The 12991-nt window shown below is 46.8% G+C and overlaps 1 protein-coding gene across 3 annotated transcripts in view; it reads right to left on the bottom strand.

Moving 5' to 3' along the window:
• The window catches only part of ptprea (protein tyrosine phosphatase receptor type Ea), a 346493-nt gene that overhangs the window by 171743 nt on the left and 161759 nt on the right, over positions 1 to 12991 (bottom strand). The window lies entirely within an intron of this gene.

Below are 12991 nucleotides of genomic sequence, written 5' to 3'. Positions count from 1 at the left end.
GACATGCTGGACCAGCACGATGCAGTAAAAACCAACTGACATTTGTTAGAATTTTCTGGCAAGCTGCCACGTCTTAAAACAACGGTGCAATTCTCATGTGAATGCCGTATTAGCATCCACCTTGGAAAAGCGTTTCTTTCTTTACAGCGTCTGATTTGAACAGGTGAAATCAGGTGGAAGAATCCTTCAAAAGCAGGAAATCCTAACTTTCATTTTAACTTGCTCTCGCATTAACAGTCAACTGCAACACATATCCCAGCAGACTCAGTAATAAACCACAGCTGACAAAGGATAAAAGAAGGTGTGCCTCTGATCGACAGATCATCTGTGACCTCTTTAACCTTTAGCACTGCATTTGTCAGCAAATCAATCTATGATGCACTTTCAAGAGCTACACAGAGATAAATCAGCTTGCTGTCCAGCCCAAGACTCAGGCAATTACTAAAGCAATTCCACTTGTTCAGTTCATATTACTGATGCATTTCTACAGGAACATTTTAAAATAGTTCTAATTTTTCTGAGGTGTACAAAAGCATGGGCCTTACACTAAACATCCGTAAGACAAAGGTCCTCCACCAACCTGACCCCGCCACACAGCACTGCCCCTCGGTCATCAAAATCCATGGCACGGCCTTGGACAACGTGGACCACTTTTCATACCTCGGGAGCCTACTAGCAACAAGGGCAGACATCGACGACGAGGTCCAACACTGCTTCCAGTGTGCCAGCGCAGCCTTCGGTCGCCTGAGGAAGAGAGTGTTCGAAGACCAGGACCTCAAATCTGGCATCAAGCTTATAGTCTACAGGGCTGTAATATATCCCCCCCCCCTCCCCCCACCGTCCTATATGGCTCAGAGACGTGGACCATATATAGTAGACACCTCAAATCGCTGGAGAAATACCACCAACGCTGTCTCCGCAAAATCCTGCAAATCCCCCTGGGAGGATAAACGCACTAACATCAGTGTTCTCGATCAGGCCAACATCCCCAGCATTGAAGCACTGACCACATGCAACCAGCTCCGTTGGGTGGATCACATCGTCCGCACGCTCGACACAAGATTCCCAAAGCAAGTGCTCTGCTCGGAATTCCTACACAGCAAGCGGTCCCCAGATGGGCAGAGGAAATGTTTCAAGGACACCCTCAAAGCCTCCCTGATAAAGTGCAACATCCCCACCGACACCTGGGAGTCCCTGGCCAAAGACCGCCCTAAGTGGAGGAAGCGCATCCGGGAAGGTGCTGAGCACCTTGAGTCTCGTCGCTGAGAGCATGCAGAAAACAAGCGCAGACAGCGGAAGGAACGTGTGGCAAACCAAGCTCCCCACCCACCCTTTCCTTCAGCGACTGTCTGTCCCACCTGTGACAAAGACTGTAATTCCCGTATTGGACTGTACAATCACCTAAGAACTCACTTTTAGAATGGAAGCAAGTCTTCCTTGATTTCGAGGGACTGCCTATGATGATGGACAGGAACATTTTTAAATCGTTCTCACTTTTTCTGGGATATTGTAGATTTTTGGTTCATCATTATGTTTAATTACAGTCATTTTGATGGTCGTTAAGATGAGAGTACAATGGCAAAGAACACTCATTTGGGCACATTCAACCAGTGTCAGCAAAAAGCAGTCTTCAAATACAGCATTGCCAGGTGCAGAGTAATGCTATTCTCAACATCAGAAGACTACCCCCATCTTCCAATACACCAGTGCAATATTTTTTCCTATTTTCCACATCAACCATCTTTGCGGCATCTCTGAATAAGATTTCTAACTTTAGCTAACATTTTTCTCCCATTCCCACTACTAGGAACTGGGTTTACAATATCTGATCTTACTTTAGAAAGAAAGAAAGATTCGGATTTATATAGTGCCTTTCACGACCACTGGACGTCCCAAAGCACTTTACAGCCAATGAAGTACTTTTGGAGTGTAGTTACTACTGATGTAATGTAGGAGAAGCAGCAGCCAATTTGCACACTGCTCTTCTCTGAAATAGTGCCATGGGATCTTTTACATCCACTTGAGAGAACAGACACGACCTCAGTTTAACGTCCCATCCAAAAGACTTAAGGGCCAGATTTTCGGCTTTTGGGGTTTTTCGGCGAAAACAGTAGCGATACGTGAAACTTAACGTTTCTGCTGCGCTGCCGTTTTTAGGCCGAACTTTCGGATTTTATGTCTCGGTAAGGGGGCGTTGCACGAGGATTCGCGATGCAAAAACGCGAGTTTCACAAAATTTAGGGCCCAAGTTTCGGGTGGAGTTGCTCCTATTTTTTTGGAGCAACTAGTTTAGTTTGTGGTATCTTAGAAATCATAATTCTCGGCATTTAGTTTGCTCCTGTTCTAGCGAGTTAGTTTTGTTTCGTTTTAGTTCAGTTTTTTTTTTCAAAAGGGGGCGTTACCAGCTGCTTACGCCTGTTTTGCAAGTATAGGCAGCAAAAGGTTACTCCAAACTAACTTAGAACGGAGTAAGTGTCGACCGGAATTTCGGGGGTCACACTTGCGGACTGAACGGAGGTGTTCCACAAAGTGGTCACCCAATCTGCATTTGGTCTCCCTAATGTAGAGGAGACCACATCGTGAGCAGTGAATACAATATACTAAATTGAAAGGAGTACAAGTAAATCGCTGTGAAGTAAAGAGCCAGGTGGCTAATTCCCAGTATCAAGGGCCTGAGTTACAAGGGAAGACTAGACAGGTATGGACTTTTCAGACTGGTAAGAAAGTGTCTGTGAGGTGATCTGATAGAGGTATATAGGATTTTTAGAGATAGAAAATGAGTGAACCCAGAATATTAATTTAAATTAAACTCCAGGAGTAGAACTGGGAGTTCAAAATAGTAAGAGATAATTTCAGGACTGAGATCAGCAAATTCTTCGACATACAAAGAGTAATCAATGTGTCCCAATAGAGAAATAGAGGCAAGAACTTTGGAATCATTTAAGAAACAACTGGGTGCCACAATGGGAAAACTTTCGAACTCTCTGGCTGGATGAATTAAGACTAAGATGTTTGAGACATTGACTTAAATTGAGAGAGAAAAACATGGGCAAAGACATGAGTAAACTAGTGTGGAAAACAAGAAGGTGAGCAGGTAAGGAAAGTATAAGTGATTGGGAAAGAGGTGAGGAAGTGTGCAGCTGAAGGACATATTTTCCATGCAACCCCTCCCCCCCTCCCCCAATGCAGCCTGCAGCGCTGCTGGCTCCTGGCCTTGCTACATTACAACATGCTCATACTAAAGCACAATACCGCGGATGCTGGAAATCTGAAATAACAACAGAAAATGCTAGAAATACTCAGCAGTTCAGGTAGCATCTGTAGTGAGAGAAACAGAGTTAACGTTTCAGGTTGATGATGTTTCATCAGAACTGAAAAAGTTAGAGATGTAACAGATCTTAAACATGTACAGAGGCAGGGTAGCGGATGGGGGGGGGGGAGGGGGGAGGGGAGGAAAGAAAAAAAAGGGAAGGTTTCAGATAGGGTGCAAGGCAGGAGAGACTAAATGCCAAAAGGGATAATGTTGCAAGGCAAAAGGGGGAGGTAATGGCACAATAGAAGAAACAAAATATGGGTTTGAAGGGGCTGAAAATGACAAAAGCAAATTAATTACCAGCAACTGAAAAAATGGGAGCAGTGGTTATATTCTGAAATGTTTGAACTCAATGTTGAGTCCAGAAAGCTGTAAAGTGCCTAATTAGAAGATGAGGTACTGTTCCTCGAGCTTCAGTTCAGCTTCATTGGCAGTAAAGAGAGCCGAGGGCAGAGAATTCAGGGTGGGAGGGGTCCAGAGAATTAAACTGACAAGCAACCAGAAGCTCAGGGCCAGGCTTGCGGACTGAACGGAGGTGTTTCGCAAAACGGTCACCCAATCGGTGTTTGATCTCCTCAATGTAGAGGAGACCACATTGTGAGTGGCGAATACCGTATACTAAACTGAAGGAAGTACAAGTAAATCGCTGTTTCACCTGGAGCTGGAAGAAGTATTTGGGGCCCTGGATGGTGAGAAGGGAGGAGGTAAAAGGGCAGGTGTTGCACCTCCTGCGCTTATATGGGAAGGTGCTGTGGGAAGGGGAGGGGGTGTTGGGGCTGAATAAAGAGTGAACCAAACTGTTGCAGTGGGAATGGTCCCTTTAAAATACTGAAAGGAGAGGGGAAGGGAAGACGTGTTTGGTGGTGGCACCACGCTGGAGATGGTGGAAATGGCGGAAGATAATCTGTTGAATGTGGAGGCTGGGGGAAGGTGAGGACAAGGGGAACCTGTTGTGTATCTGTAAAGCATGCACTCCCATGTTCCGCCACCAGGGAGCTCATCTCCTGAAGTCCCAAGGGATCCCAGCATCCCTTGGGAGCACTGTATATAAGCCGGCCCCTAAGGCCTAATCCTCACTCTGGAGTGTCTTATTAAAGACTGAGGTCACTGTTACTTTAACCTCCCTGTGTGCAGCCTCATCTGTGTTAGGAACACAATAGAACCCTATCGTGATTCTGGGAGGGAAGGGAAGAGTTAAGAGAAGAAGTGCAGGAAATGGGATGGACACAGCTGAGGACCCTATCAACCACGGTGGAGGGGAATCTTCGGCTGAGGAAAAAAGAAGACGTATTGAAAGCGCTGGCATAGAAGGTGGCATCGTCAGAACAGATGTGACACGAACAGAGAAACTGGTAGAATGGCATAGAGTCCTTACAGGAAGCGGGAAGGGAGGAAGTGTAATCAAGGTAGCTGTGGCAGTCAGTGAGCTTATGGTGGACATTGTTCGACAGCCCAGAAATGGAGATAGAGAAGTCAAGGAAGAGAAGGGAAGAGTCGGAGATGGACCACGTGAAGGTGGAAATTGGATGCAAATTTGGTGACATTTTCCAGTTCAGGACGAGAGCAGGAAACAGCACTGATACAGTCATCAATTTACCGGAAAAAGAGGTGAGGGAGGGGACCTGAGTAGGACTGGAACAAAGAATGTTCTATGTATCCCACGAAAAGGCAGGCATAGCTAGGACCCATATGGGTTCCCATAGAAAAGGCTTTTATTTGGAAGAAATGAGTGGAGTTAAAGGAATTGTTCAAAGTAAGGACAGGTTTAGCAAGGCAGAGGAGGGTGAGGGTGGATGGAGACCAATTGGGCCTCTGTTCAAGGAAGAAGCGGAGAGCCCTCAGGCGGGCCTGGTGAGGGATAGAGGTTTGGAGGGACTGGATGTCCGTGGTTTGGGATAGGAAACTGTTAGAAGTGGCGGAGGGAGTCGGAAGCGTCGCAGACATTGGTGGGAAGAGACTCGACAAGGGGTGAAAAAAAAAAGAGTTGGGATAGGAAGAAGTAAGTTCTGTGAGGCAAGAACATGCTGAAACAATGGGTCTACCATAAGATCTATACCTCTCACCACTTCCCATCTGAAAGAAGAGAGGAAAAAGACAGAGGGAGAATCAAAAGGAGTAAACGGGTAAGGAAGTTGGAGTCAGTGCAAATGAACCATTCTTGTGTTTTGAACCATTGCTTACTGTTTCCTTCCAAGCTTAAAAGAGCGAAATGAGGCAAATAGTGATGTACTTGTGCTTTCTTGGAATTCTTCTGTTCAAAGCATAGGAGATACAGGCCATTTACTCAAAAGAGGAAAATACGAGACTGAATGACTGCAGCAACATCACCCATATCATGCTACACTGCTGTGCCTTCCTTTGAAAAATTGCTGATCTTCTGCTATTCCTGTGAATACTCAGTTACCCAAGAGTTATTTTTGTGATTCCTGCAGTCAAAGATAAAGTAACAAATAAAGAAGTCACGATGTAAGCAGATTCTGTTATTGCAGCAGCCTTTATAATCCACAGTAGCTTCCACAATACATCTTACACCATTAGCAATAGCCCCTTTTCTCCTTCAGGGATTATACCAGTATCTGTCTTCATGTTGGCTGATGTTTCTCTCACAATACATCAGGCTACTTGCGAGACAGCAAGATCTAAAACTGTCAAATTTCATGCATCAAATGTGAGAATCACCCATTAGGCTATACTCATGCTTTCCAATATAAATGTTTAAATCTCAAGCCAAACCACTCATGCTATTGAGAATGTCTTTTTAAATGAAGAAAAGAGGGACAATACAGTAGTGACAATCACAAGTGCATTGCTTTAAGGAACAGTTCCACTTGAGAGAGAGCTAAACTAGAGGCCATCAGTATAAGATAGTCACCAAGAAATCAAATAGGCAATTCAGAAGAAACCTTTTTACCTAGCGAGTGGTGAAAATGTGGAACTTGCTACCACAGGGAGTAGTTGAAGCAAATAGTATAGATGCATTTAAGAGGAGGCTAGATAAGCATGTGAGGGAGAAGGGAATAGAAGGTTATGCTGATAGGGCAGGGTTGTGGATGGTAGCAGGGACACAGCAGAAGTGTGGAAACACTCTGTGTCTTCTCGATCAAAACCTTTCATAGTTGTAAAGACCTCTGTTAGGTCACCTCTCAGCCTTATCTTTTCAAGAGAAAAGAGATCCAGCCTGTTCATTTGCTGATAGGTATATCCTCGCAGTTGTGATATCATCCTTGTAAATCTTTTTTGCACCCTCTCTAGACTTTTTCTCTCACAGGTCGGGGCCATAAAAGGAGCAGCGAGCGGTGGCCTGGGAGCAGCGTGGAGGCCCCGACCTGTGAGAGACCATCAGCGGCAGGTCGGGGCCATAAATGGAGTGGCGAGCGGTGGCCATGGACAGCGTGGAGGCTATTACAAGGTGCAGCACGAGCTGGTGCAGGAGGGCGACGGCAGCGAAGAGTGGCGTCAAGGTGCAGGTCGGTGATTGGAGCGTAGGCAGGTACAGCAGGAGCGGCGAGGTCGGGGCGAAGGAGCAGAGAGAGACTGTAGAGGGATGTGATCGGGGCCCAGGGGAGGCATGAGTTCGGGGCCAGGGGCCCAGGGGCCCAGGGGCAGCACGGGCCAACCCACACTGCGAATATGTATGCACACTGGGTCCGTTCAGCAGAGCAGATCTCCAGTTGTCTTGGTTAATCCTTGCCACTGGACCAAGACCTAGCTCTGTCAAGCCCATGTGGTGGCTTGGTGTGCAACGGCCACCACACGTTAAAAAAATCCACGCACAGGCATCTTCCACCCTTGATGTAGTTCGGGTTTTTCTTTCGAAACACCTGTGAACGCATCCTTTTTTTTGGCGTGGAAGCAAGTCATCCTCGTTTCGAGGGACGGGCGAAGGTGATGATGATGATGATGATGATGATGGCTTTAAGGAAGCAGAGACGTTGCTTGTAGCAGAGCACATAGGTTTATAAGGATGGGCTCGAAATCTGGCAATGCCTAAACACCTGCCTGTTCCCTCCAAATAGTAGGTGGCAACACTTTTTTATAAAGCAGAAAATTAACTTCGGAGTTGCAGAATAAAGATCATCGAGATAGTAAGGTGGCACTCTCCCTTTGGGTCTCCTGGACAGTGGAGTGGTGAGACACAGGCTTCTACTTTCACCTACATGCCAACCTCACAATCTTGACAACACTACTGTGGAAAAAAAACCACAAGAGAGACCAGACACAACGTCTCAAGGGAGTGGGGCAGGGCCTGGAAATCAGATTGTTAGGTCACTCTCGTGTGTGTGTGTGTGTGGTGAATTGGTGAGTGGTAATGGCCAAGATCTGGAGCAGGAAGTTGTGGAGGCAGCTGTAAAGGAGACAAATACATAAAAAAGGGAGTTTTACCCTAATCAACAAAAGAATCAAGATCACTATCAACACATCCAACAAACTGAAAGAATGAAAACAGTTCCAGTTATTTGTGACCTGAACTGGCAGCAGCCTTTCTGACTCCCACAGAGCATATTCGAGAATTTCATCAGCTGTTAATGTTTTTTTTAAGAATTTGGTATAAACATTCCATTTCTTGCAGAAGAAAGCTTTAAAATCTTGTGATAAAAAAATGCAACCTGAAAATATAAAATGCTGAATAAAAACATCAGGTGGTACTCTTTGTCAGAAAGCAGAGGAAAACTAGAGTCACTTTGTAGAACTGAGGCAACAAAGAGGAGAACGCCCAGTAAGGTTGGTTAAAGCATTGTTGGCAGTGAAGATCTAAAAGAGAACAGCAGAGGAGAGGTGAGGTGAGGGGTGCGAGGGCGGTGGGGATGAAGACAATGCAGCGAGCCACAAACAGGGTAATGGTTATGCTTGTGGACAGAAAAGAGGTGTCCAGCAAAGCAGTCACCCAATCGGTGTTTGGTTTCCAATTAGAGAGGCGGAAGAACCATAAGAGATGAATACATGACTCTAGATTGAAGAAAGTACATGGATATCACCATCGCACATGGAACAAGAGTTTGAGGTTCCAATCATCTTTTCTCTTTTCAGCAGCTGAAGGACTGTATAAAGTGACCTTGCCACATGATCCTTTATTATTTACATCAGTAGATGCAGTACATCGGTAGCCCACTAGATGGAGCAGTAATCGACTAGGGGAGCTCAATGACACTGTTCATTCCCAGACTAAGTTTCATTTTAAACCTATTATATAGCTATTAAGCCAGAACAATAAATATCTTTTTGTCATAATTTGTGGCAACTAATCAGGTTAACTGCAATACTCGTGTCACACCTTACTTTAATATTAGTTTCATATGATGACACATTCTTTTTACACCAATGCCTTTTTGGGTCTCAATAATTATTTCAAATGGTGAAAAACAGCAATACTTGTGCCACACATTGAAATTTATTGTCCATTTTCAGATGCAAATGAATAATTCTTCCTGATATTATCTTACAGTGCCAGCACCTCCAAAGCTTCTGGAATATCTGTGCTGGTCATTTTAAACAATTTGCCTCACATGCAGTGTGATACGTCCTTACTATACAGTATAAATGCACACGAGGCCCATACTTGAGAGAAGGTCACTCTGTGACCAGTTACCTTTATTATCAAGACCTCAAGTGATGAAAGTGGGTGGAGCTTCCCCTTTTATACCTGAAAGTACACATTAGGAGTGTCTCCCACAAGTTCGCCCCTTGTGGTCAATGTTCTCAAGGTGTACAACTTAGGTCAGCTTATACATGAGTTACAATGATAGTTGAATACATGACATCACCTCCCCCCCCAAAGTCTTATTGGGATCACAGGTTAAGTCTCTCCGGTGATTTACACTCCCTTGTAGAGCGCCTGAGTTGGGGCTCCGGTTGTTGGGCGCTGGCCTGAGTGTCTGCTGTTTGCGGTGCCTCAGGCCTGTTCGGACTGCCCACAGTGACTGGGCTCTCCTCCACTTGGTTCCGGTGTTCGGTCACCTGTGATGGAGTAAATTCTACGTCGTGTTCTTCCTCTGCTTCTTCTATGGGGTTGCTGAACCTCCTTTTAGTTTGATCCACGTGTTTGTGGCAGATTTGTCCATTGGTAAGTTTAACTACCAAAACTCTATTCCCCTCTTTGGCAATCACAGTGCCTGCAAGCCATTTGGGCCCTGCAGTGTAATTAAGGACAAAAACAGGATCATTGACATCAATACATCGCGCCCTCGCATTCCTGTCATGGTAGTCACATTGTGACTGACGCCTGCTCTCAACAATTTCTTTCATAGTAGGGTGTATAAGGGATAACCTGGTTTTGAGCGTCCTTTTCATTAGCAGCTCTGCGGGTGGAACCCCTGTGAGCGAGTGTGGTCGGGATCTATTGGCCAACAGGAGGCGTGATAAGCGGCTTTGTAGGGAACCCCCTTGGATTCTGAGCATCACTGTTTGATTATCTGCACTGCTCGTTCCGCCTGGCCATTTGAGGCTGGCTTGAACGGTACCATTCTGACATGGTTGATTCCATTGCCTGCCATGAAGTCCTGGAATTCAGTGCTTGTGAAGCACGGGCCATTGTCGCTGACCAAGACATCTGATAGACCATCGACGGTGAACATTGCCCGTAGACTTTCTACCGTGGCAGAGGATGTGCTTGAATTTAAAATGACATACTCAATCCATTTGGAGTAGGCGTCTACTACAACCAAAAACATTTTTCCCATGAAAGGACCTGCGTAGTCCACAAGGATGCGTGACCATGGTTTGGCGGGCCAGGACCAGGGGCTAAGGGGGGCTTCCCTGGGTGCGTTGCCCAGCTGAGCACTCGTGTTGCACCTGCGAACACAAAGTTCCAGGTCTATGTCTACCCCTGGCCACCAAAAGTGTTACCTGGCAATTGCCTTCATCATGACAATGCTCGGGTACTCATTGTGAAGTTCTCTGATAAACACCTCTCTGCCCATCTCGGCATGACTTCTCGGTTTCCCCATAGTAGGCAATCGGCCTGAATCGAGAGTTCATCCTTGCGCCAATGAAACGGTTTAAATTCCTCAGGGCATGCCTCGTACGTGGCTGCCCAGTCCCCATTCAGGACACATTTCTTAACTAAAAACAGGAGCGGGTCTTTATTTGTCCAGACTTTAATCTGACGGGCTGTCACAGATGAGCCTTCGCTTTCGAAAGCTTCAACAGCCATGACCATCTCAGCATCATGCTCAGTTGCCCCCTCAGTAGTGGCTAGTGGGAGCCTGCTGAATGCATCAGTGCAGTTTTCAGTGCCTGGTCTGTGCCGAATTGTGTAATCATAGGCGGCTAATGTAAGTGCCCACTTATGCGGGCTGATGCATTCACATTTATGGCCTTGTTGTCGGCCAAAAGGGACCTTAGGGGTTTGTGATCTGTCTCCAGCTCAAATTTCCTGCCAAACAGGTACTGGTGCATTTTTTTTACTGCATATACAGATGCTAGCACTTCCTTTTCTACCATCCAGTAGCCCCTTTCTGCCTGGGACAGACTTCTGGAGGCATAAACTACCGGCTGTAGCTGACCATTGGCATTCACATGCTGCAACACACACCTGACCCCATAGGACGACGCATCGCACGTTAAAACAAGTTTCTTACACGGGTCATATAACGTTAACAGTTCGTTGGAGCACAACAAATTGCGTGCTCTATCAAAAGCCCTTTCCTGGCTGTTTTTTTAGATTTAATCGCGATTTTTGCATAGGAGCACGTGTAGCAGCTGTGTCATGTTACGGGATCTGGGTGCTCTCTGAATCGCCTCCGTTTTGGACACATTAGGTCTGATCCTGTCTGCTGCTACCCTCCTCCTCAGGAATTCTACCTCTGGAGCTAAGAAGATGCACTTCGCCTTTTTCAGTTGCAGCCCTACCCGGTCCAGTCTGCGTAGCACCTCCTCCAGGTTGTGGAAATGTTCTTCAGTATCGCGACCAGTGATGAGGATGTCGTCATGAAAAACCACCGTCCTTGGAATCGAGTTGAGGAGGCTTTCCATATTTCTCTGAAAGATCGCGGCAGCCGAACGAATCCTGAACGGACATCTGTTATACTCAAACAACCCCTTGTGTGTCGTGATGGTGGTCTGCTTCTTCGACTCACTCGCCAGCTCCTGGGTCATGTAAGCTGAGTTCAGATCCAATTTTGAAAAAAGTTTGCCACCGGATAGCGTCGCAAAGAGGTCCTCCGCTCTCGGTAGTGGGTACTGGTCTTGGAGTGACACCCGATTGATGGTGGCCTTGTAATCGCCACATATCCTGACAGATCCATCCGCCTTGAGCACCGGCACAATCGGGCTCGCCCAGTCACTGAATGATGATGCCTTCCCTCAGCAGGCGGTCCAATTCGCCTTCTATCTTTTCCCGCATCACGTACGGCACCGCTCTGGCCTTGTGGTGTACTGGCCTGGCGTCCGGGTTTATGTGAATCACTGCCTTGGCCCCCATGAAAGTGCCGATGCCGGGTTGAAATAATGAGTCAAATTTGTCCAGGACCTGTGAGCATGATACTCGCTCCACAGAAGAAATTGCATTGACATCACCCCATTTCCAGTTCATGACAGCAAGCCAACTCCTCCTCAGTAGTGCGGGACCGTCCCCCGGGTCAATCCAGAGTGGCAACCTGTTCTGCGACTCTTGTGGGTCATGACTACCATGGCGCTGCCGAGCACCGGAATGAGCTCTTTTGTATATGTCTGTAGCTGTTCATCAATCGGCAATAATTTTGACCTCCTGGCCTTGGACACCCACAACCTTTCGAACTGTTTGATACTCAACAGGAACTGGCTGGCCCCCGTGTCTAGCTCCATTAATACTGGGACGCCATTGAGGAGCACTTCCATGATTATCGGTGGCGTCCTGGTATATGAACTGTATATGTGCTCCACATGAACTCGCTGAACTTCAGCTTCCAGCGATTTCCCCCAGTCTTCATTTGGACTCGTAGGGCTTACATCGGGCCCGACCTCCTCATACATCAACCTGGCTGCAGGCTTCCTGCGCCAAGTGACCGCTGACATTGCAGTTTCTGCAGGTATATTGCTGATACCTGCAAGCTCTGGCTGGGTGTTTGCCTCCATACCTCCAGCATAAGCTGGAGGCCCCGTTGTTGGAAACAAAAGGTCCATTACCAGTTGATCATCTCTGACTGTCTCTGTAACTGTCCTTAAGCGCACCATTAACAGGTGTTGATGGCCCCATTACTGGCCGCATTGTCCATTGTAATGGCATGAATCGCCGTTCAGCTAGCCATTGTCTCTGTTGAATTCCCCCTTTGGGTTCGACTACATGCTCGGGCATGTCCGATTGCCTTTGTCTGCCTAGAGAACTGTGTGCCACGATAACAATGTTGACTCCCTGGTCGTTTGCCACATTTGGGCCAAGATTTTTGTCATACATCATTCTGGTCTCTTCCTCCCGTGAGATAAATGTCTGGGCTATCAGAGCCGCCGCTTCCAAGGTCATGTCTTTGGTCTCAATCAGTTTCCTGAAAACCCCAGCGTGCCCGATGCCCTCAATAAAATAGTCTCGCAGCATCTCTGCTCTGCATGCATCTGGGAACTTACATAGGCTCGCCAGTCGCCGGAGGTCTGCCACGAAGTCAGGAACGCTTTGCCCTTCTTGCCGCCGGTGCGTGTAAAACCGGTGTCTCGCCATGTGCATGCTGCTCGCTGGTTTAAGGTGTTCCCCGATCAACTTACTGAGCT

This window comes from Pristiophorus japonicus, chromosome 3, assembly GCF_044704955.1.
Source record: "Pristiophorus japonicus isolate sPriJap1 chromosome 3, sPriJap1.hap1, whole genome shotgun sequence".
In the NCBI taxonomy this organism is placed as follows: Eukaryota; Metazoa; Chordata; class Chondrichthyes; family Pristiophoridae; genus Pristiophorus; species Pristiophorus japonicus.
The sequence above is the reverse complement of the archived record's forward strand: the minus strand, read 5'-3'. Positions and strand labels throughout refer to the sequence as shown.